Here is a 23,825-nt window from a genome sequence, read left to right as displayed (position 1 = left end):
AAGAGAAGATCCACCCCCAGCCATCCAGCAGTCCTTGGTACAGTTACAGGCCTCCATGGATTCGCTCATCTCATCCGTTGCCGACATCAGGACCAGGGTGGTGGACTTGGAATCCAGAACACCGGCGTCATCCCAGGCGGTGGTCCCCATCACCGATCCCCCTCTATATCAGCTACCGGCTCCAGGTACGTCCCCGGCTGCTCTCGTGGTGGCTCCTGCGCACTTTGTGCCGGACAACATCAGGAGGGACATCTTGGCGGGCAAGGACGTGAATCTCGCGTCCATCCTGATTGCGTCCCACGATGCCGCAGATAATAAGACCTTTGACTGCGGGGAAATCTCGGTGGTCCTTCGGGCCAAGGATGCCCGTCTCAATCGCAAGCTCTCTGTACCTGAGTTCGTTTTGGCCTTTGGCCTGTATAGAGACGTGATCTGCTCCGCCTATCCAGCTCGCCGGGAGGAGCTGGACACGTATCTACACAGGGTTACTGATCTTGGGCACAAGTACGGCGGCACGGCTTTTTACGACTACCACCGCTCCTTTTCAGCCAAGGCCGCCGCCGCGCTGACCCAGTTTCAGTTCTCCGTCAACTGGGCTACTCTGGACATGGAATTGTTCTGCCGGCATTTCGCCGGTCTCCGGGCCCCCGCCTGTTCGACTTGTCAGTCGATTTTTCATTCCACAGAGTGGTGTCCTCAAACTGCCACGGCCCAACCAGACAAGGTCATCCCAGGCCCCTCCGGGGTCCCCCGCAGCCCCTCCTCCACTGATAAGTTAGGCAGACCCATTGTTTACCTTGGCAACAGCCAAGTATGCAACAACTTTAACTTCGGTTCCTGTCTCTTCAGCGGTTGCAGGGCCCTGCACATCTGCTCCATCTGCTTCAGGGCTCACCCTAGGTCCACATGTCCCAAGAAGGCGTCCAAGCGCCTATGACTGGCCGATTGCAACATTGACCTCCTGGCCCTCCTGTTACGGTAACATCCGGTTCCGGGATTCGTGGACTTCCTGATCGCTGGCCTCTGCTTCGGCTTTGACACAGGGTTGGTGGCACTCCCCCATTCCAACTGGGAGTGCGACAATCTGCAGTCAGCCAGGTCAGATTCCGCCACTGTGCAGGAACTCCTGAATTCGGAGGTTGAGAAAGGGTTCCTCCTGGGCCCTTTCAACCAGGTTCCTTTTTCTCGCTGGCGGATCAGCCCCATAGGAATAGTGTCCAAAAAAGATTCAAATAAAAAACGTTTAATTTACGATCTCTCCGCCCCCCATGATTCCGTCATCCCCAGCATCAATTCACTTATTCCTACCGAAGAATTTGCCATGACGTACGCATCCATCGACGAAGCCATTGCCCTCATCCTTAGCGCCGGGAAAGGCGCCTGGTTGTCTAAAACTGACATAGCGGACGCCTTCAAACTGCTGCCTATCGCCCCACACCTATGGCAGTTCTATGGTATTCAGTGGGAGGGCAGGTTCTATTTTGCCAACAGGTTGACGTTCGGCTCTAAAAGCAGCCCGTGGTTATTCGACCAACTGGCGCAGGCTCTACACTGGATCCTGATCCACCACGGCAGCGCCCCAGCGGTCATCCACTACCTGGACGACTTTCTCCTCATAGAACCTCCGCTATGTCAGCCATCCGGGCTGCACTCCCTCCTGGAGCTCTTTGCCGCCCTTTTCATCCCAATATCGCAGGGGAAGACCTCGGGGCCGGTCACTTCCATCACCTTTCTGGGTATTGTACTGGACTCAGACAGGATGGAGGCCAGGCTTCCAGAGGCAAAGCTGTCCCAAATCCGGGAAGTCGTGGCAGGGGCCATCACCTCTTCCCAGGTGACCAAGGTCGAGCTACAGTCCATCCTGGGTCGGCTGAACTTTGCCTTGAGGGTGATGCCCCGGGCAGGGCCTTCATTTCCCGCCTGCTCTCGCTCCTCCCTACAGCCTCCGAACCCAGCAGCATTGTCCACTTGGACAGGGCTGCCATGGCAGACTTGCGCATGTGGGACAGCTTTCTTTCAACCTGGAACGGGGTCAGCCTGTTCGTCCCCTCATGGTCCCAGTCATCTACCAGGGTGTTTTCCGATGCCGCAGCATCCCGGGGTTTCGCTGCCATCTTCGGGTCCCAGTGGTTAGCTGGTCCATGGCCTCCTCAGGTCAGTTCTGACCCTCAGTCCCTCAGTTCATCACCGTTTCTGGAATGTTACCCCATCGTGGCAGCCGCGTCCGTCTGGGGTCACCTCTGGGCTAATTCCAGCGTCATGTTCATCTCTGACAGTCAGGACCTGGTGGACATCATCTCCAAAGGCCGAGCCAAGTCTGCCAGGGTCATGTCCCTTTTGCGCAAACTGGTCTGGCTGGCCATGATCAATAACTTTCATTTCTCATGTTCCCATATTCCAGGTGCCAGCAACACGGCGGCCGATGCCTTATCCAGATTCAATTTTCAAACCTTCTTTCAGGTATGTCCAGAAGCAGACCGGACCGGGGCCCGGATTCCCGGCTTCAGCGACCTGATATTGGATTGAGGTCTCTGCTGGCAACCGCCAAGGACCTCATGCACCGATCCCTCTCTGTCAACACGGCCCGCAATTACAGCACAGGTTGGAACCTCTTTCAAAAAATTTTCAGGGACCATCCTCAACAGGATACGGCCTTCGTTTCTTACGTCATGACTTTCATGGCCCATTGCCATGTCAACCTCAAGCTGGCACCCAGCACCATCCGTTTGTACCTAGCCGGGGCACAACATTTCTTAGTCCTACAGAATCCAGAGGTTCGCTCGGCGTTCACATCCCAAGCCGTCAAGGCCACACTCAGGGGCATTGAGAAGAGCAGTAAGGACTCAAATCCTTCCCGTCGGCCGGTCTCCGGCCAACTATTCAGGCAGCTGTCTGCATCCCTAGATGGCAACCCTTTTGGCCCTTCCGTTAGTCTGGTCATCAAGGCCGCAATGTATCTAAGCTTCTACGGCTTCCTACGTCCAGGAGAATTCTCAGTTTCTTCCCAGAAGACGATCTTTCTGAAGAAGAAGCAGCTGTCCTGGAGCCAGGATTATCTGTTGTTAAGCCTTCCTTCCACCAAGACGTCCCAAACCGGTCCTCCCATACAGATCCGCTTCTTCAAGTCCGAAAACGCCTGGTGTCCGGTGGTGGTACTCCGACGTCTCCTTGATTCCACGCCATCTCCAGATCCAGAGTCTCCTTTGCTTCCATTCCAAGGGAAACCCCTTTCCACGCCACAGTTCGTCTCGCACATCAGATCCCTGGTCGCAGGGTTGGGGGTGGACCCCTGAACTATATCAGGACATTCATTCCGCATCGGAGCTGCCTCAGCAGCTTCCAAGCACGGGACGCCTCCGCACGTCATTCGTCACATGGGTAGGTGGAGATCTGCCTGTTTTTCCCGGTACATCCCGGATCCGCTGACTGAAACCCGGCAGGTATTCCTTTCCTTGGTTTTGTAATACTGTTCCAACATGCATTAAACAACGGCACTTCTCCTACCCGGTGTCTTTTGGCCCTCTTTTAGGCAGGCCCACGTCCCGTGGCTCCAGGCACACACCAGCCACTGTTAGGGCCCCCTCCTGTCACCTTACTGACCGTGGCCGCGGCCACAAATAGTTAAGGCTGCGTGCAGCCTGTAATTGTGGGAGGGGCCAGGTCCCCCTTCTTAAACCCCCTCGTCCAGCTCACCTCACCGCGCCCGCATACTCGCACTTCCCCCCCCCTTTTCCCACCCCTTTCTTTCTACTCTCCCTAGGGTTGGCCCTCTTTTAGGCAGGCCCACGTCCCGTGGCTCCAGGCACACACCAGCCACTGTTAGGGCCCCCTCCTGTCACCTTACTGACCGTGGCCGCGGCCACAATAGAATGAATTGCTCCTTCCAACCAATGCCGCCATTCCTCGAACGCCAACTTAATGGCCAGCAATTCCCTATTCCCCACATCATAATTCTTTTCAGCAGTCAAGAGTTTTTTAGAGAAAAATGCACATGGGCGCCATTTACTGGGTGAAGAACCCTGCAACAATATTGCTCCTACCCCTACCTCAGACGCGTCAACCTCAACAATAAATGGCTGAGACACGTCCGGTTGCACCAGAATAGGGGCCGAAGCAAAACATTTTTCACAGCAGAAAAGGCCTGTAATGCCGCATCAGACCAGATAGAAATATCAGCACCCTTCCTAGTCATGTCTGTTAAAGGTTTAACCACCGATGAATAGTTCAAGAAAAATTTACGGTAGTAGTTGGTAAACCCCAAAAACCCCATAAGCGCTTTCAGATTTTCGGGTCGATCCCAGTCCAACAAGGCACAGACCTTCTCGGAATCCATACGAAAACCTGAGGATGAGAGCAGGTAACCCAGAAATTGCACTTCTTGTACAGCAAATACACACTTTTCCATCTTAGCATACAACTTATTCTCTCTTAGGATCTGTAACACCTGTCTCACATGATCCTGATGAGTCTCCATATTAGGCAAATAAATTAGTATGTTATGAAGGTATACAACGACAAACCTCCCCACCAGATGATGAAAGATGTCATTGACAAAGTGTTGAAAAACCGCAGGAGCATTGGTTAACCCAAAGGGCCTGACCAGGTTTTCAAACTGACCCTCAGGGGTATTAAATGCGGTCTTCCACTCATCCCCCTCCTTGATCCTTACCAGACTATATGCCCCCCTCAGATCCAATTTAGAGAACACCTTGGCACCGACAATCTGACTAAACAAATCCGGAATCAAAGGAAGGGGGTAAGGATCACGGACGGTAATACGATTGAGCTCACGGAACTCCAGACATGGTCTCAGGGTACCATCCTTTTTCTTTACAAAGAAAAATCCAGCAGCCACTGGGGACTTGGATGGTCTAATATGTCCCTTTGCAAACTCTCAGTGATATACTCTCGCATAGCCTTTCTTTCGGGTTCCGAAAGATTATACAACCGAGATTTGGGCAATTTAGCTCCGGGAATAAGATTGACGGGACAGTCATAATCCCGGTGCGGAGGCAACTCCTGATTACCACTCTCAGAAAACACATCAGAAAATTCTGAAATGAACGAGGGTACAGTTTTAGTGGTAACCATAGAGAACGATGCATTTAGACAGTTGTCCATGCAGAAATCACTCCAATCGAGAATTTGTCTTGTTTGCCAATCGATGTTAGGGTTATGTTTGCTTAACCATGGTAAGCCCAACACCAACGGAGCAGGCAGACCCTCCAACATATAACAGGAGATAGATTCCTGATGCAAATCACTCACTTTTAAATGCGACAGGCATTTTTGGGCGGGAGGTGCTGAGTCAATTGCAAAGACAGAAATACTGTTCTCTAATGCATTAGTAGTCAACCCGTGAATGCATACAAACTGTCCATCAATCAAGTTAACTCCTGCCCCACTGTCGATAAATGCTTAGGTTTTCACAGTTTTGGACTCTAGCGTCACCTCAGCAGACAGGAGAAAACAGGTACTACCAGTAAAAGACAAAAGTAGGTTTTCTTGCCCCCACCCACACTACCAATAGTAATTTGGGGATTAAACTTTTTTTTATTTTTGTTTACACCTTGATGCTGCAAGTACGGACAAATTTTTACAAAATGTCCCTTCTTGCCACAACAAAAGCAGACTCCTTTCACATGACCCAAGCTTTTGCCAGTAGTTCCAGTAGTAGCCCCTCCTAACTGCATAGGCTCATCACAAGGCACAACCACCCGTGTCTCTCCAACATAAGTGTCAAAGGAAGCAGTACCCTTATTGGACAGTACGTCCTGAAGGTGAGGACCCCTAGATCTGTCCCTCAGGCGTCTATCAAGACGTACAGCAAGGGACATAGCTGCTTCCAATGACTCAGGATTTTCATGAAAAGCCAATGCGTCCTGCAGTCTCTCAGAGAGACCCTGGCAGAATTGGCTACGGAGATCAGAATCGTTCCACTCTGTATCCGTAGCCCATCTCCTAAATTCAGAGCAATAGGTCTCCGCAGAACGTTCCCCGTGCCGCAAACCCCGTAACTTGGTCTCGGCCTGAGAGATCCAATCCGGGTCATCATAGACAAGACCCAAGGCTCGAAAGAATTCATCTACCGACCGGAGGGATGGTGATCCGGTCGGCAGAGAAAAAGCCCAAGATTGGGCGTCCTCTTTAAGCAATGAAATAATCATATCCACACGTTGACACTCATCACCAGAAGAGTATGGACGCAGCCTAAAGTATAATTTACATGACTCCCTGAACCGTATGAAATTGTCACTATCCCCGGAAAACCTGTCTGGGAGAGCTACCTTCGGTTCAGGGCAGGCCTGGAACCCACCACCGGAACCAGCAGCCTGTGGACTCTAAATCTGCAAAACCATCGCACGGAGGTCTGCTACCTCCAGGGGCGTAACTAGAGGTGACTGGGCCCCACAGCAAATTTTTGTATAGGCCCCCCCCCCCCCCCCCCCCCCGTGTAAACCCCGCTCCTTTGGCACGATCTAGACCAGACCAGGCTGCCACGCCATCCTTTTCCTATTATATATATTATATACATACACGCACACTCTATCTGTCATCTAGTGTCATTCTATCATACTGTTGTGGGGGCCGTGTCAAAGTTTTAGGCCCCTTTGACACGGGCGACTTTTCCGCACGGGTGCAATGCGTGATGTGAACGCATAGCACCCGCACTGAATCCGGACACATTCACTTCAATGGGGCTGTGTACATGATCAGTGATTTTCACGCATCAGTTGTGCGTTGCGTAAAAAATCGCAGCATGCTCTATATTCTGCGTTTTTCACGTAGCGCAGGCCCCACAGAAGTGAATGGGGCTGCTTGAAAATCGCATTGCATCCGCAAGCATTGCGGATGCAATGCGATTTTCACGGATGGTTGCTAGGAGATGATAGGGACCCGAACTTTATTATTTTCCCTTATAACATGGTTATAAGGGAAAATAATAGCATTCTTAATACAGAATGCTAAGTAACATGTGGCTTGAGGGGTTAAAAAATAATAAAATATTTAATTATTCACCTCATCCACTTGATCGCGCAGCCCGGCTCGTCTTCTTTCAGGACCTGGCAGGGAAAGTATCTTTGGTGACAACGTGGTGAGCGTGGTGACGTCGGAGCAGGTTCTGCTGAATGAAGATAGAAATCTTCTATCTTCATTCAGCAGGACCTGCGCCGACGTCACCACGCTCACCACCAGGTTGCTAGGAGATGTTGTTTGTAAACTTTTAGTTTTTTATCACGTGCATGAAAAACGCATCAAAACGCATTGCACCTGCGCAGCAAAAACTGAACGCAATCGTAGACAAAACTGACTGAACTTGCTTGAAAAAAGGTGCGAGTTTCACTGAATGCACCCTGAACGCATCTGGAGCCAACCCGTATCGTTCGTGTGAAAGGGGCCAGCCATTCCCGTATTGCGGACTGCATATGCGGATCAGCAATAAATGGGCACCCTTCCGTGTGCGAAACAGAATCACGGAACGGAACACTACATAAGCACTACGCAGTGCTTCCGTGGGGTTCCATTCCGCACTTCCGTTCCACCAAAAGATAGAACATGTCCTTTTTGCAGAATTGTGCTTTCCTGGGTAATATACCCGGAGAGGTGAAGATGACATCACACGACACTGTATGTACAGCACAGGATGACCCCTGCTGTAGGAGAGGCGTCCATTCTATGTATTGCTGCAGAGCTGACACCGACTGTAGTCTGTCCCCATGGTCTGAGCCCCTGGTAACCAGTGGAGTAGCTAGAAATGACTGGGCCCCACAGCAAATTTTTAAAAGGGCAGGCAGGCGTCATACAGTGGCATCTGATTCTTTAACATACATGTGTTTTTACTGGACAATGACGTACACGATACAAAAATGCAGTACTCCACGTTCTGTATCCTGCACAAGCCGGTAAAAAAAATGGATACTTTTTTTTTTTTGCAATGAAACTCTATGGTGAACGGATGTCACTGTCATGGCATCAGTATGAGGCATCCGAATACGTTTTTTTGTATGCGTTAAAAGGATGGGAAAAACGTGATGTGAACCCAGCCTTAAATGTGGGACAAAAATGTGATGTGAACTAGCGGTGCATTGTACAGTTGTTGAAAAAACCATACTCGCCTGCTCCCCGCCGCTCCGTGATCTTCCAGTCCTCATTCTGGCCTCATACTGGTGTCCCCAAGCTGCACATGGGCGCCCAGAGGAGTGTGGCATCAGATGGATAGGGGGCCTAGAGGGCAGGGCATCAGATAAGTAGGGGGCCCACAGGACAGGACTGGGGGGCTTCTGAAAGGACAGCAGATGAATGCAGCTGGGGGGGGGGGCAAAGGACAGCAGATGAATGCAGCTGGGGGGGGCAAAGGACAGCAGATGAATGCAGCTGGGGGGGGCAAAGGACAGCAGATGAATGCAGCAGGGGGGGGGCAAAGGACAGCAGATGAATGCAGCTGGGGGGGCAAAGGACAGCAGATGAATGCAGCAGGGGGGGGGCAAAGGACAGCAGATGAATGCAGCTGGGGGGGGGGCAAAGGACAGCAGATGAATGCAGCGGGGGGGGGGGGCAAAGGACAGCAGATGAATGCAGCTGGGGGGGCAAAGGACAGCAGATGAATGCAGCTGGGGGGGGCAAAGGACAGCAGATGAATGCAGCTGGGGGGGGGGCAAAGGACAGCAGATGAATGCAGCTGGGGGGGCAAAGGACAGCAGATGAATGCAGCTGGGGGGGGGGCTACATGAGATGCTGCAGGACAGCTAGGGTTGGCAGGGATGAGCCTGGAATGTATGGGCTCCTATAGTGACAGGCACAGGCTCTTCTTTCTGCAGCACTTTCAGTCTCCCCTCTCCCTCCTGTTACTGCCGACTACAGAGCAGTCTCTGTAGCAGAAGCTGGGCTGTACTAGTAGTTAGGAGAGGGAGGGGAGACAGGATCTCCCTGTAGCACACTGTACTGAGCCCTGGCTGCACTACTAAGCAGCCAGGCTCCTCTATTAATGGTCCGTGCTGATGGGCGGGGCTTAGCTCCCTGCTCTGCTCCGACATTCTAAAGCAGCAGTGAAGTGAGTGTAGAGGGGGGTGTGGCCAGTCTGACTGTTTACTACTGCTCCGGGCCCCTTGTCAACCCGGGCCCCGAAGCAGCTGCTTCCCCTGCTTCCCTGGTAGTTACGCCACTGGCTACCTCCAAAGTCAGATTCTGCAGCTGTTCAACCAGTGCAGTCATAGCATCCATAGCTGCACAGATCAGAACAAAAAATGGCGGTATGGGCTCTGGATAATGTCACGTAGTGTAGTAGGGGAGAACACCAAAAGACAACAAGAAGGAAGGGAAAAGACACTAGGCCTCACCGCTAGGGAAGGAAAAGGGTCACCACCTATAAAACCCTGCTCCTGGCCCTAACTCCTATCCGTATGGGCACCTCTCGATGGTAGAGATGCCCATACACAGGAACCTAGAAAACCCTGGTGGCCCTCATGGTAATGACAGGGCAGAGACAACCCGCTCATTTCCTGGTGAAGGAACCAGCATCTCGCTGAGGCCTAGTAAACAACAAAGGTGGGGGGGAATACAAAATACAACAAGCGGAACACTTAACTTCTGAGGCTGATGGATGATGGATGAACAGGACTTCAACTAGAACCACACTCCAGCTCTTCCAAAAACCAAATGAAGCTATCCAGAGCAAGGAGTAATGGGTAAAGTCAGACTAAATAGCGGGAGGTAAAGGTCACATGATCCACACCTGAACAGTAGGTGTGGACATACAAGCAACACACAGACAAAGTGAAACAAAGACCAAAAGAGGCTGTCAGATCACTAATGTGAAGATAATCTTTCAGACCTTCTAAAACCTGTCACCGGTGTGACAATAACTTCCTCTGATGGTGTCACATCTGTGACAGGTCTCAGAAGGTCTGAAAGATTATCTATGCATTAGTGATCTGACAGCCTCTTTTGGTTTCACTTTGTCTGTGTGTTGCTGGTATGTCCACTCCGCCTGTTCAGGTGTGGATCATGTGACCTTTACCTCGCCCTATTTATTCTTATTTTTCCCATCACTCCTTGCTTGGGATAGCTTAATTTGGTCTTGGGAGAGCTGGAGTGTGGTTCGTGTTGAAGTCCTGTTCATCCTTCATCCTCTGAAGTTAAGTGTTCCGCTTGTCGTGTTTTGTATTCCCCCCTTCCCCGGTTGTTTACTAGGCCTCAGTGAGACGCTAGTTCCTTCACCAGGGAAGGAACAGGTAGACTCTGCCCTGTCATTATCTTTAGGGCATCTAAGGGTCACCAGGGTTTTCTAGGTTCCCGTGTATGGGTATCTCTACCATCGAGAGGTGCACATACGGATAGGAGTTAGGGCCAGGAGCAGAGTTTTATAGGTGGTGACCCTTTTCCTTCCCTAGCGGTGAGGCCTAGTGTCTTTCCCCTTCCTTATTGATTGTCTTTTGGTGTCCTCCCCTAATACATCCGTGACAGATGGGCTCCAGTTCGACATTGTCTGGCACCATCTTAGATTTCTCCCTGCTTGTGCAGCTTCTTTCTTTGTGATTCTATCCACGGAGGATTGGAACTACTGTATGTGGAGTGATTTGGGCCATTCTGGAGTTACTGTGACATTCTCTATTACCACTTTCTCTGCCTCAGGTCCTGGAGCTAGCACTTAGTGCCTCTGCCCCGCTCATCATTCATCCACGTCCAGGGGCGGATTGGCCATAAACTCTTCAGGGAAACTGTCACGAACGTACCGAGACATAAGGATGTCCCCAAGACTGGCAACACGTGGTTTGATTTGACATGTTTACTTTGTGGATCAATAGGCGTCTGTGTTGTTTCTGGTACTTGCCACACCCTTAACCTCCAGGTGTTGCTATCGTGGTCATTTAACTTTCCCTATTTATAGTTGTTTCTCCCACAATGCTGTGCGGTTTATAGCTTCAGTTTGACCTGTGGATAGCTGGTGTTTGGATCTCGGCTGACTTCCTGGTGCTGCCATAGCTTCTTGGAAATTAAGTGTTACCTTTCCCTTTGTATTTTGGTTTTTCTGTGTGTTGCATTTCTTTGTTGTTTTGTATTAGGCCTTAGGGAGACTCCTGTTCATCCTTCCTTTTGGAGAAACAGGATGTCTTTTTCCTGTCATTAGTACCAGGGTCTTTTAGGGTTAGATAGGACTTTTGGTATTCCTGTGTATGAACTCACCTACCTCTGGGGTCTGTTCATACTGTTAGTCAGTCAGGACTTTCATTAGGGTTTTCACTAGGAGGTGTCCATCTTCCTTCCTTAGTTTTCAGGCCTTATTTCCTTATCCTTTTCCCTCCTATGTTCGGTGTGGGGTCTCTCCCACACTAGAGCGTGACAGAAACTTCCCGGTGGGCCAGATGCCCATGAGAACGCCTCAGCCCTCCTTTTGGCCAACCAGTGGCAGTCTTAAGGGATGTATGTTTGCTGCTACGGCAGTATATTGAGATGCACTGTGGTATATGGCTCAGCTGGAGTGATATAATGTGCTGCAATATGGTATTGCTGGCCCTGCCTACTGTCAATTTACACACGACTACAAAATGGGGGCCACTTTTAGTTTTTTTCCAGGGCCACTTTATGATCCCAGTCTGCGTCTGTAAAAAAGGGATTTTAAAAGACGTCATGCTGTGTCTGGAAAAAAAGATAGGCTCTTTAAAAGGCTTCCAGACACAGCATGACGTCGTGCAGCCCATTTCAGTCTTAAAGAGGATCTGACGACTCATCTGTATGGTGTAGTATAAAGGATCTGTCGGCTTTCCTGTGTGGTGTAGTATAGAGGATCTTGCAGCTGTCCTGTGTGGTGAAGTATAGGGGATCTGTCAGATCTCCTGTGTGGTGTTGTACAGAGGATCTGTCAGCTCTCCTGTGTGGTGTAGTATAGAGGATCTGTCAGCTCTCCTGTGCGGTGTAGTATAGAGTATCTGTCAGCTCTCCTGACAGATCCTCCTGTGTGGTATAGAGGATCTGTCAGCTCTCCTGTGTGGTGTTGTACAGAGGATCTGTTATCTCTCCTGTGTGGTGTAGTATAGAGGATCTGTCAGCTCTCCTGTGTGGTGTAGTATAGAGGATCTGTCAGCTCTCCTGTGCGGTGTTGTACAGAGGATCTGTTGGCTCTCCTTTGTGGTGTAGTATAGAGGATATGTCAGCTCTCCTGTGTGGTGTAGCATAGAGGATATGTTGGCTTTCCTGTTTGGTGTAGTATAGAGGATATGTCAGCTCTCCTGTGCGGTGTAGTACAGAGGATCTGTCGGCTCTCCTGTGCGGTGTAGTACAGAGGATCTGTCGGCTCTCCTGTGTGGTGTTGTGCAGAGGATCTGTCAGCTCTCCTGAGTGGTAAAGTATAGAGGATCTGTCAGCTCTCCTGTTGTCGGGATTCGAACCCATGACCAGCCACATCCCAGGCGGTAGCCCTGCTTACTAGGCTACCGTCCTCTCTGGACATTCCTCCCTGAAGCCTATTAGTTAACCTCAGTCTTGCCAAGCCTTGCTCATTACCCTTGATTCCCCACACCTGGTACTTCCCTATATAAGTCCAGCCCCTTGAACTCCAGTTTGCTGATTATTGAGCTCCTGAGCCTTGATCAAGCTTCTCCTCATCTGCTGCTCTTGCTACTGCTGGAAGTCCACTGCTGACCAGGAATTGCCTGCTGACTACTCTTCTGCTTGTCCCTACCTACTGAACTGCCTCCACCGTTGCCATCCGGATTGTCTGACCACGCTTACTGCAGCCTGCCCTGACCCACCGCCTGCCTACCGACTACGCCTCTGCCAGACTTCCTGCACCTACTACCTGCCTGCGGTCTTTGCCACTGGGCTCCACTCCTACCTCCAGCAAGCAGTCCTCTGACTCAGGTGAGCCTGTAGGACTGTTACACCTGTGTGGTGTACAGTCGTGGCCAAAAGTTTTGAGAATTACATAAATATTGGAAAAGTTGCTGCTTAAGTTTTTATAATAGCAATTTGCATATACTCCAGAATGTTATGAAGAGTGATCAGATGAATTGCATAGTCCTTCTTTGCCATGAAAATTAACTTAATCCCAAAAAAAACTTTCCACTGCATTTCATTGCTGTCATTAAAGGACCTGCTGAGATCATTTCAGTAATCGTCTTGTTAACTCAAGTGAGAATGTTGACGAGAACAAGGCTGGAGATCATTATGTCAGGCTGATTGGGTTAAAATGGCAGACTTGACATGTTAAAAAGGAGGGTGATGCTTGAAATCATTGTTCTTCCATTGTTAACCATGGTGACCTGCAAAGAAACGCGTGCAGCCATCATTGCGTTGCATAAAAATGGCTTCACAGGCAAGGATATTGTGGCTACTAAGATTGCACCTCAATCAACAATTTATAGGATCATCAAGAACTTCAAGGAAAGAGGTTCAATTCTTGTTAAGAAGGCTTCAGGGCGTCCAAGAAAGTCCAGTAAGCGCCAGGATCGTCTCCTAAAGAGGATTCAGCTGCGGGATCGGAGTGCCCCCAGTGCAGAGCTTTCTCAGGAATGGCAGCAGGCAGGTGTGAGCGCATCTGCACGCACAGTGAGGCCAAGACTTTTGGAAGATGGCCTGGTGTCAAGAAGGGCAGCAAATAAGCCACTTCTCTCCAAAAAAAACATCAGGGACAGATTGATCTTCTGCAGAAAGTATGGTGAATGGACTGCTGAGGACTGGGGCAAAGTCATTGTCACGAGGGTGTCAAGAACCACGCCGCGGTGGCTGCGCGCTCTATGTAAGATAGGGCTGTTTCCTTATGGTAGCTTTCTGGGTTTGCTTTGCAACCCTTTTTGGCTCACTCAGGGATCCGTAGCTCCTTCTCCTCAGCTGTTCCTTGTCCAGCACTCCCAACCTCCTTATATTCCCCTCTCACACTTCTCTGGTTGCCAGATATAGAGCTTCCTGCCTGGACTTCTATACTGACCCTCTGGAGCTGTGTTGCTGCGTTCTCTGATTGTTGGTCCAGAACGTTACCCTCCGGATCCCTGTTGGACCTTTTGTGGTCTGCTGTGGTCGCCCACCTGGGTGTATGTGTTTGTCTGTATTGTCTGTCCTCTCCCTGGTGTTTCCTTCTTAGTGTCAGTGGTGCGGACTAGCGATCCCACCGGCCCGTTCACTATCTAGGGCTCATTTTAGGGAAAGCCAGGGTTTAGGCACGTGATCGCCGCACGGGTGAGGAACCCGTCTAGGGACGTCAGGGCAGTCAGGTGCCAGCCGCAAGGTGAGTCAGGGGTCACCACCTTTCCCTCTTCCTTGGGCAGGGCTTTCCCTTTTCCCTCCCTGTGCGTGACGCCGGTCATTACATTATATCTGGCCCTTATTTTGTGTAGGTAAAAAAAAATTTTTTTTTTTTTACCTTCTTAGAATCCAGTATGGATCCAATTGCTGCTCTGTCCAAACAATTTCATGGCCTGTCTTTGGAGGTGGCAGGATTGAAGGTGTCGGTCCTCCAGCAACAGCAGCAATTACAACTGACCGCAAGCCCAGCGGTTGCTACTGGTAACCAGGTTGTTGCAGAACCCAAGGTCCCTCTCCCTGACAGATTTTCTGGGGGAAGGGACAGGTTTTTGACATTCCGTGAGGCCTGTAAATTATATTTTAAACCGCGCCCTTACTCCTCTGGTAATGAAGAACAGCGGGTGGGGGTTGTTATTTCCCTGCTGCAGGGGGACCCGCAGTCCTTGGCGTTCTCTTTACCCACTGAATCCCAGGCTTTTCGGTCAGTGGATGAGTTTTTCGGGGCCTTGGGTCTCATATATGACGACCCTGACCGAGTCGCACTGGCTGAATCAAGATTACGGAGACTCCTACAAGGAGAGCGGCCGGTAGAGGAGTATTGCTCTGACTTCCGTAGGTGGGCTACGGATACCCAATGGAACGACCCGGCTCTCAGGAGTCAGTTCTGCTCTGGGTTATCCGAAAGGGTTAAGGATGCGCTTGCATTATATGAGACCCCCTTTTCCCTTGATGCGGTTATGTCCCTTTCTATCCGAATAGATAGACGCCTTAGGGACAGGTTGAAAAAACCGGAGCAATTGGTAACCCCTCTCAAGCAGCAGTTAGTCTGTACGGACTTAGACCTATGCAGCTAGGAGGAACTACTCGTCAGGTCCGTCCTCCCGAGGCTCGCCGTAGGCGTGAGGTTTTTTTTTTTTGTGGGGAGAGGGGTCATTTCATTAATGTCTGTCCTTCTTTCCTCAGAAACAAAAGACCGTCGGAAAACTACTAACCCCAGGCTGTGTGGAGGATGTCAGCCGGGGGGTATATGTTTCCTCCATACATACATCGCAATTTGTGTTGCCAGCGGTTATTGTTTTTGGTGTTAAGACGGAGACTATTTCTTTCTTTCTAGACAGTGGAGCAGGGGTAAATTTGATAGATGCCCATTTTGCCCGCACTATGGGTTTGTCTCTCTGTACGCTACAGAGACCTATTCCCATATTCGCTATTGATTCTGCTCCTCTGTCTCAGAGAAACCTCACCCACATTGTTCATAATTTACACCTTCGGGTAGGGGACCACCATAACGAGATGCTTTCATGTTATGTTCTGGAGGGGCTTCCCACTCCGGTAGTGCTGGGCCTTCCCTGGTTGGTAGCGCACAATCCAGTGGTGGATTGGCAGGCCAGGGAGATATCGGAGCGGAGTGAGCATTGCAGAGAAAATTGCTTAAATAGCAATTGCTTAGTCGCCTCCATAACTACCCTACCTACATTTATTTCGGATTTTGAGGACGTTTTTTCTGAAAAGGGTTGTCAGACGTTACCACCTCACCGTCCTTATGATTGCCCGGTTAACCTTATTCCCGGCGCAAAATTACCCAAGACCAGGTTATATAATCTTTCGGGTCCAGAGAGACAAGCCATGAAAGATTATATCTCCGAGAGCTTGGCTAAGGGACACATCAGACCCTCTTCTTCACCCGTGGCTGCAGGGTTTTTCTTCGTTAAAAAGAAAGATGGGGGCCTGCGTCCTTGCCTAGATTTTCGCGAATTAAATCGGATAACCATCTGAGACCCATACCCTCTTCCTCTCATTCTTGACCTGTTTAACCAGATTGCGGGTGCTAGGTGGTTCTCCAAACTTGATCTTAGGGGGGCCTACAATCTGATTCGTATCAAGGAGGGGGATGAGTGGAAGACAGCTTTAACACCCCTGAGGGGCATTATGAAAATCTAGTTATGCCTTTCGGTCTGACCAATGCTCCTGCCGTCTTTCAACATTTCGTTAATTACATTTTTAGTCATCTAATCGGCAGGTTTGTGGTAATATACCTAGATGATATTTTAATTTATTCGTCTGATCTGAGAACACATGAGGTGCATGTCAGACAGGTGCTGCAGGTCCTACGGACGAATAAATTATATGCTAAAATTGAAAAATGTGTCTTCGCCGTTCAGGAGATACAATTCCTAGGTTATTTTTTATCTGCTTCAGGTTTCCGTATGGATCCTAGGAAGGTCCAGGCCATTTTAGATTGGGATCTTCCTTAGAACCTCAAAGCACTGCAACGGTTCTTGGGCTTCGCGAATTTCTATAGGAAATTCATTAAAAATTATTCAGTTATTGTAAAACCCCTTACTGACATGACTAGGAAGGGGACTGATTTTTCTAAATGGTCTGACGCCGCTAAAGTTGCTTTTTCCTCTCTAAAAGAGAGGTTTACCTCGGCACCTGTACTAGTCCAACCTGATGTCTCTCAGCCTTTTATTGTTGAAGTCGATGCGTCAGAGGTGGGAGTGGGGGCGGTGCTGTCTCAGGGTCCGTCTCCTGGCAAATGGCGTCCCTGTGCTTTCTTTTCTAAAAAACTATCTGCAGCAGAAAAGAACTACGATATTGGCAATAGGGAACTATTAGCTATTAAACTAGCGTTTGAAGAATGGCGTCACTTTTTAGAGGGGGCAGTCCACCCCGTCACTGTGATTACGGACCACAAAAATCTTCTATACCTCGAGTCAGCTAAGCGTCTCACCCCTAGACAAGCTAGGTGGTCGCTATTTTTTACCAGGTTTAACTTTGTTATTACCTATCGTCCTGGGGCAAAGAATACCAAGGCTGATGCACTATCTCGTTGTTTCCCTGGAGGGGGTAATGTGAGTGATCCGGTACCCATTCTTCAAAGAGGAGTGGTTGTTTCTGCGGTACACTCTGCTCTGGAGGGGAAGGTGTTAGAGGCCCAGGGGGACGCCCCGGTCTCTTGCCCCTCAGAGAAATTGTTTGTACAGTTGAACCTGCGTTTCGAATTATTAAAGGAACATCATAATTCGGCACTTGCTGGGCAACCGGGTAGTAAAGCAACCTTGGAGCTATTGTCTCGTCGTTTTTTGGTGGCCAAGGTTGCGTCAGGATGTATTGGATTTTGTGTCTTCTTGTTCTACCTGTGCGCGCACAAAAGTTTCACATACACGTCCTGCAGGGTCTCTATTACCACTCGTCATTCCCAATAGACCATGGACACATCTGTCAATGGATTTTATCACTGACTTACCTTTGTCTGCGGGTAAAACAGTTATTTTGGTAGTAGTGGACAGGTTTAGCAAAATGGTACACTTCATTGCGTTACCCGCACTACCTAATGCTCAGACTCTTGCTCAGGTATTCATCAGTGAAATCGTGAAGCTTCACGGGGTCCCTTCCGATGTTGTTTCGGATCGGGGTACCCAGTTTATTTCTAAATTTTGGAAAGCTTTTTGTTCCCATTTGTGGGTACACTTGTCCTTTTCCTCAGCTTTCCATCCTCAGTCGAATGGACAGACTGAGCGTACCAACCAAAACCTGGAGACATATCTAAGATGTTTTGTGTCTGAAAACCAAGAGTTGTGGTCATCATATTTACCGTTAGCTGAGTTTGCCATAAATAATCGTCGTCAGGAATACACTGGCAAGTCACCATTTCTTGGTGCATATGGTTTTCATCCCCAATTCTGTACTTTCAAAGAGGGGGGGTCTTCTGGGGTTCCCGAAGAGGAACGGTTTTCGTCATCTCTTTCATCGGTATGGCAGAAGGTGCAAGCTAACTTGAAAAATATGGGAGGTAAATACAAATGCATGGCTGATAAGAGACGGTCGCCAGGTCCGGACCTAGGAGTGAATGACTATGTGTGGTTGTCTACTAGGCTTTTCGCCTGGAGCTACCTCAGACTTTTAAAATCCATAACGTCTTTCATAAGTCGTTACTCAAAAAATATGTTCCACCTCTAGAACCGTCACCGCTGCCACCCCCTCCTGTTGTTGTGGATGGTAATCTAGAGTTTCAGATATCCAAAATTGTTAATTCTCGTCGGGTCCGCCGCTCTCTTCAATATCTGGTGCATTGGAGAGGTTACGGTCCCGAGGAAAGAATGTGGGTTCCTGCTTCTGAGGTAAACGCCGACAGGCTAGTTCGGGCTTTTCATGCCTCTCATCCTGAGAGACCTGGTCCTGAGTGTCCGGAGGCCCCTCGTAGAGAGGGGGGTACTGTCACGAGGGTGTCAAGAACCACGCCTGACTCCGTTATACCTGGGGTCAGGAAGTCGCAGCGGTTGGCTGCGCGCTCTATGTAAGATAGGGCTGTTTCCTTATGGTAGCTTTCTGGGTTTGCTTTGCAACCCTTTTTGGCTCACTCAGGGATCCGTAGCTCCTTCTCCTCAGCTGTTCCTTGTCCAGCACTCCCAACCTCCTTATATTCCCCTCTCACACTTCTCTGGTTGCCAGATATAGAGCTTCCTGCCTGGACTTCTATACTGACCCTCTGGAGCTGTGTTGCTGCATTCTCTGATTGTTGGTCCAGAACGTTACCCTCCGGATCCCTGTTGGACCTTTGTGGTCTGCTGTGGTCGCCCACCTGGGTGTATGTGTTTGTCTGTATTGTCTGTCCTCTCCCTGGTGTTTCCCTCTTAGTGTCAGTGGTGCGGACTAGCGATCCCACCTGCCCGTTCACTATCTAGGGCTCATTTTAGGGAAAGCCAGGGTTTAGGCACGTGATCGCCGCACGGGTGAGGAACCCGTCTAGGGACGTCAGGGCAGTCAGGTGCCAGCCGCAAGGTGAGTCAGGGGTCACCACCTTTCCCTCTCCCTTGGGCAGGGCTTTCCCTTTTCCCTCACTGTGCGTGACGCCGGTCATTACAGTCATATTCTCCGATGAAGCCTCTTTCCGATTGTTTGAGGCATCTGGAAAAAGGCTTGTCCGGAGAAGAAAAGGTGAGCGCTACCATCAGTCCTGTGTCATGCCAACAGTAAAGCATCCTGAGACCATTCATGTGTGGGGTTGCTTCTCATCCAAGGGAGTGGGCTCACTCACAATTTTGCCCAAAAACACAGCCATGAATAAAGAATGGTACCAAAACACCCTCCAACAGAAACTTCTTCCAACAATCCAACAACAGTTTGGTGAAGAACAATGCATTTTCCAGCACGATGGAGCACCGTGCCATAAGGCAAAAGTGATAACTAAGTGGCTCGGGACCAAAATGTTGACATTTTGGGTCCATGGCCTGGAAACTCCCCAGATCTTAATCCCATTGAGAACTTGTGGTCAATCCTCAAGAGGCGGGTGGACAAACAAAAACCCACTAATTCTGACAAACTCCAAGAAGTGATTATGAAAGAATGGGTTGCTATCAGTCAGGAATTGGCCCAGAAGTTGATTGAGAGCATGCCCAGTCGAATTGCAGAGGTCCGGAAAAAGAAGGGCCAACACTGCAAATACTGACTCGGCATAAATGTCATGTAATTGTCGATAAAAGCCTTTGAAACGTATGAAGTGCGTGTAATTATATTTCACTACATCACAGAAACAACTGAAACAAAGATCTAAAAGCAGTTTAGCAGCAAACTTTGTGAAAACTAATATTTGTGTCATTCTCAAAACTTTTGGCCACTACTGTAGTGTAGAGGATCTGTCAGCCCTCCTGTGTGGTGTAGTAATAGGATCTGTCAGCTCTTCTGTGTGGTGTAGTATAGAGGAACTGTCAGCTGTCCAGTGCGATGTAGTATAGAGGATCTGTCAGCCCTCCTGTGTGGTGTAGTGTAGAGGATCTGTCAGCTCTCTTGTGTGGTGTAGTATAGAGGAACTGTCAGCTGTCCAGTGCGATGTAGTATAGAGAATCTGTCAGCCCTCCTGTGTGGTGTAGTAATAGGATCTGTCAGCTCTTCTGTGTGGTGTAGTATAGAGGATCTGTCAGCTCTCCTGTGTGGTGTAGTATAGAGGATCTGTCGGCTCTCCTGTGTGGTGTAGTATAGAGGATCTGTCAGCTCTCCTGTGTGGTGTAGTATAGAGGATCTGTCAGCTCTCCTGTGTGGTGTAGTATAGAGAATCTGTCAGCTCTCCTGTGTGGTGTAGTATAGAGGATCTGTTGTCTCTCCTGTGTGGTATAGTATAGAGGATCTGTTAGCTCTCCTGTGTGGTGTAGTATAGAGGATCTGTTGTCTCTCCTGTGTGGTATAGTATAGAGGATCTGTCAGCTCTCCTGTGTGGTATAGTATAGAGGATCTGTTAACTCTCCTGTGTGGTATAGTATAAAGGATCTGTTAGCTCTCCTGTGTGGTATAGTATAAAGGATCTGTCAGCTCTCCTGTGTAGTGTAGTATAGAGGATCTGTCAGCTCTCCTGTGTGGTGTAGTATAGAGGATCTGTCAGCTCTCCTGTGTGGTGTAGTATAGAGGATCTGTCAGCTCTCTTGTGTGGTATAGTATAAAGGATCTGTTAACTCTCCTGTGTGGTGTAGTATAGAGGATCTGTTAGCTCTCCTGTGTGGTGTAGTATAGAGGATCTGTCGGCTCTGCTGTGTGGTGTAGTATAGAGGATCTGTCAGCTCTCCTGTGTGGTGTAGTATAGTGGATCTGTCAGCTCTCCTGTGTGGTGTAGTGTAGAGGATCTGTCAGCTCTCCTGTGTGGTGTAGTATAAAGGATCTATCAGCTCTCCTGTGTGGTGTAGTATAGAGGATCTGTCAGCTCTCCTGTGTGGTGTAGTATAGAGGATCTGTCAGCTCTCCTGTGCGGTGTAGTATAGAGGATATGTCAGCTCTCTTGTGTGGTATAGTATAAAGGATCTGTTAACTCTCCTGTGTGGTGTAGTGTAGAGGATCTGTCAGCTCTCCTGTGTGGTGTAGTGTAGAGGATCTGTCAGCGCTCCTGTGTGGTGTAGTGTAGAGGATCTGTCAGCTCTCCTGTGTGGTGTAGAGGATCTGTCAGCTCTCCTGTGTGGTGTAGTATAAAGGATCTGTTAGCTCTCCTGTGTGGTGTTGTACAGAGGATCTGTCGGCTCTCCTGTGTGGTGTAGTATAGAGGATCTGTCAGCTCTCCTGTGTGGTGTAGTATATAGGATCTGTCAGCTCTCCTGTGTGGTGTAGTATAGAGGATCTGTCGGCTCTCCTGTGTGGTGTAGTATAGAGGATCTGTCAGCTCTCCTGTGTGGTGTAGTACAGAGGATCTGTTGGCTCTCCTGTGTGGTGTAGTACAGAGGATCTGTCGGCTCTCCTGTGTGGTGTAGTATAGAGGATCTGTCGGCTCTCCTGTGTGGTGTAGTACAGAGGATCTGTCGGCTCTCCTGTGTGGTGTAGTGTAGAGGATCTGTCAGCTCTCCTGTGTGGTGTAGTGTAGAGGATCTGTCAGCTCTCCTGTGTGGTGTAGTGTAGAGGATCTGTCAGCTCTCCTGTGTGGTGTAGTGTAGAGGATCTTTCAGCTCTCCTGTGTGGTGTGGTGTAGTGTAGAGGATCTGTCAGCTCTCCTGTGTGGTGTAGTGTAGAGGATCTGTCAGCTCTCCTGTGTGGTGTAGTGTAGAGGATCTGTCAGCTCTCCTGTGTGGTGTAGTGTAGAGGATCTGTCAGCTCACCTGTGTGGTGTAGTTTAGAGGATCTGTTAGCTCTCCTGTGTAGTGTAGAGGATCTGTCAGCTCTCCCGTGCTCTGTAGTACAGAGGATCTGCACATCCTGGCTTTTCTGGACTGCATTTTGATCACCATATTGTTTTATAATGCTTGGTTGAGTAGAACCACAAAGAGGTTCTCAGTCTTGTGTCTGCAATATGATGCTAAATGAAACTGGCTGTACATTCATTTAGCTTTAGACTGATCTTACCCTACAACATAAAAGTACAGCAAGGGCTACATATGATAGAAAATAGTCATGTCTAGTGATGGAAGTTATTAAAATTGCACACAGAAGGTGTGTGGACCGCAATACGGATACTAACACCCTACAGAGCTTATGGTGAGCAGCCTTTCTTTAAATGAAAGTTCCTTGTAGCCCAAACCACTTTTCAGGCAGTGGACATCTCCGGCACAACATTAGGCGACGAGGAGTTCTGTCAATCTTTGCTCTAAACATCGTGTCAGATCCATGACCTCGGTGACGGTTTATTGTGGTTCTTTCAGATTTATTTCTTCCTCTGTGATTCTGCCCTCTCCTCTTAGGCTTTTGTTCCAAGGATTGAAATTGTGCAGAACAAGTTTGGTTCATTAGCTTAGAACTATTACCTCAACTTCATGCTTGGATAATCTTTAATACAACAAGTGACCTTCAAAATGTGAATTGTACAACATTCTCATTACGATGAAAGCGGCATACTGATATCCGCACCTCATATAGTGGAACACGTCAAGAGGAACAGAGGTAATATATGAATAGGAAATGAAGTTCACGAGTATAAATATACAGTAAGGGCAGGCATGTTTCATACAGTACCTTACAAGAGGAAACAACCTTCGCTCGTATATAGCACACAAAAAAATCCAAAGATATTATCACTCCATTAGTGCCAATACCAATGTCAGAGTAATATGATGCTAAGTCACAGAAAAATTTCCAGTGGGTAATTTAAGAGTGGGTAAAATATGAGTATGATCTCTGTGTCTATAATCATCTTAAAGAGGACCTTTCACCTATTCTTACCCTATGAACTAAGTATACAGCCATGTGGAGCGGCGCCCGGGGATCTCACTGCACTTACTATTATCCCCAGGCGCCGCTCCGTTCTGCCGCTATGCCCTCCGGTATCTCCGCTCACTAAGTTATAGTAGGCGGAGATACCAGTCCCTAAGTTATGGTAGGCGGAGTCTGCCCTAGCGCTGGCCAATCGCAGCGCAGAGCTCACAGCCTGTGAGGTTATTTTCTCCCAGGCTGTGAGCTCTGCAATGCGATTGGCCAGCGCTAGGGCAGACTCCGCCTACCATAACTTAGGGAACGGAGATACCGGAGGGCATAGCAGGAGAACGGAGCGGCGCCTGGGGATAATAGTAAGTGCAGTGAGATCCCCGGGCGCCGCTCCACATGGCTGTATACTTAGTTCATAGAGTAAGAATAGGTGAAAGGTCCTCTTTAAAGAGCTTTTAACCTAAAAGCTTAGGGTATTTTCACACTTGCAGCAGAGGATTCCATCGCCGGAACTGCCTGCTGGATCCGGCAATACTGACGCAAATGGATGCGGATCCGTCTGACAAATGCATTGAAATACCGGATCAGTCTCTCCAGTGTCATCCGAAAAAACGGATCTGGTATTTATTTTTTCTGCATTTTTAAAGGTCAAAAAACCAAAAAACGTAAGAGGGACTGAACTGATAATGGAACTCAACACTGGAAAAGTGTGAAAGTACCCTTAGAGTATTTTTTTAATTGAATTACATTTTTATTGCAAACATTTAGATATACAAGAATAAAATAAAAATCACCAGTCTAGAACCCCCTATTACCCTGGCAAGTTCCCAATCTCTTCTCGTGTATCAGGGGAAAAATACACATGTAATTATCCAACCACATGCCCCAGAGTTTTCATGTAACTTAGCTTTACCCTGCTTTTCCAAAGCACATTTTCAGCACGTTCGAATGAATTTATGGACTGTGTTCAAGCC

Source organism: Bufo bufo, chromosome 10 (genome assembly GCF_905171765.1).
Source record: "Bufo bufo chromosome 10, aBufBuf1.1, whole genome shotgun sequence".
In the NCBI taxonomy this organism is placed as follows: domain Eukaryota; kingdom Metazoa; phylum Chordata; class Amphibia; order Anura; family Bufonidae; genus Bufo; species Bufo bufo.
Note: the sequence above shows the minus strand (reverse complement) of the source record.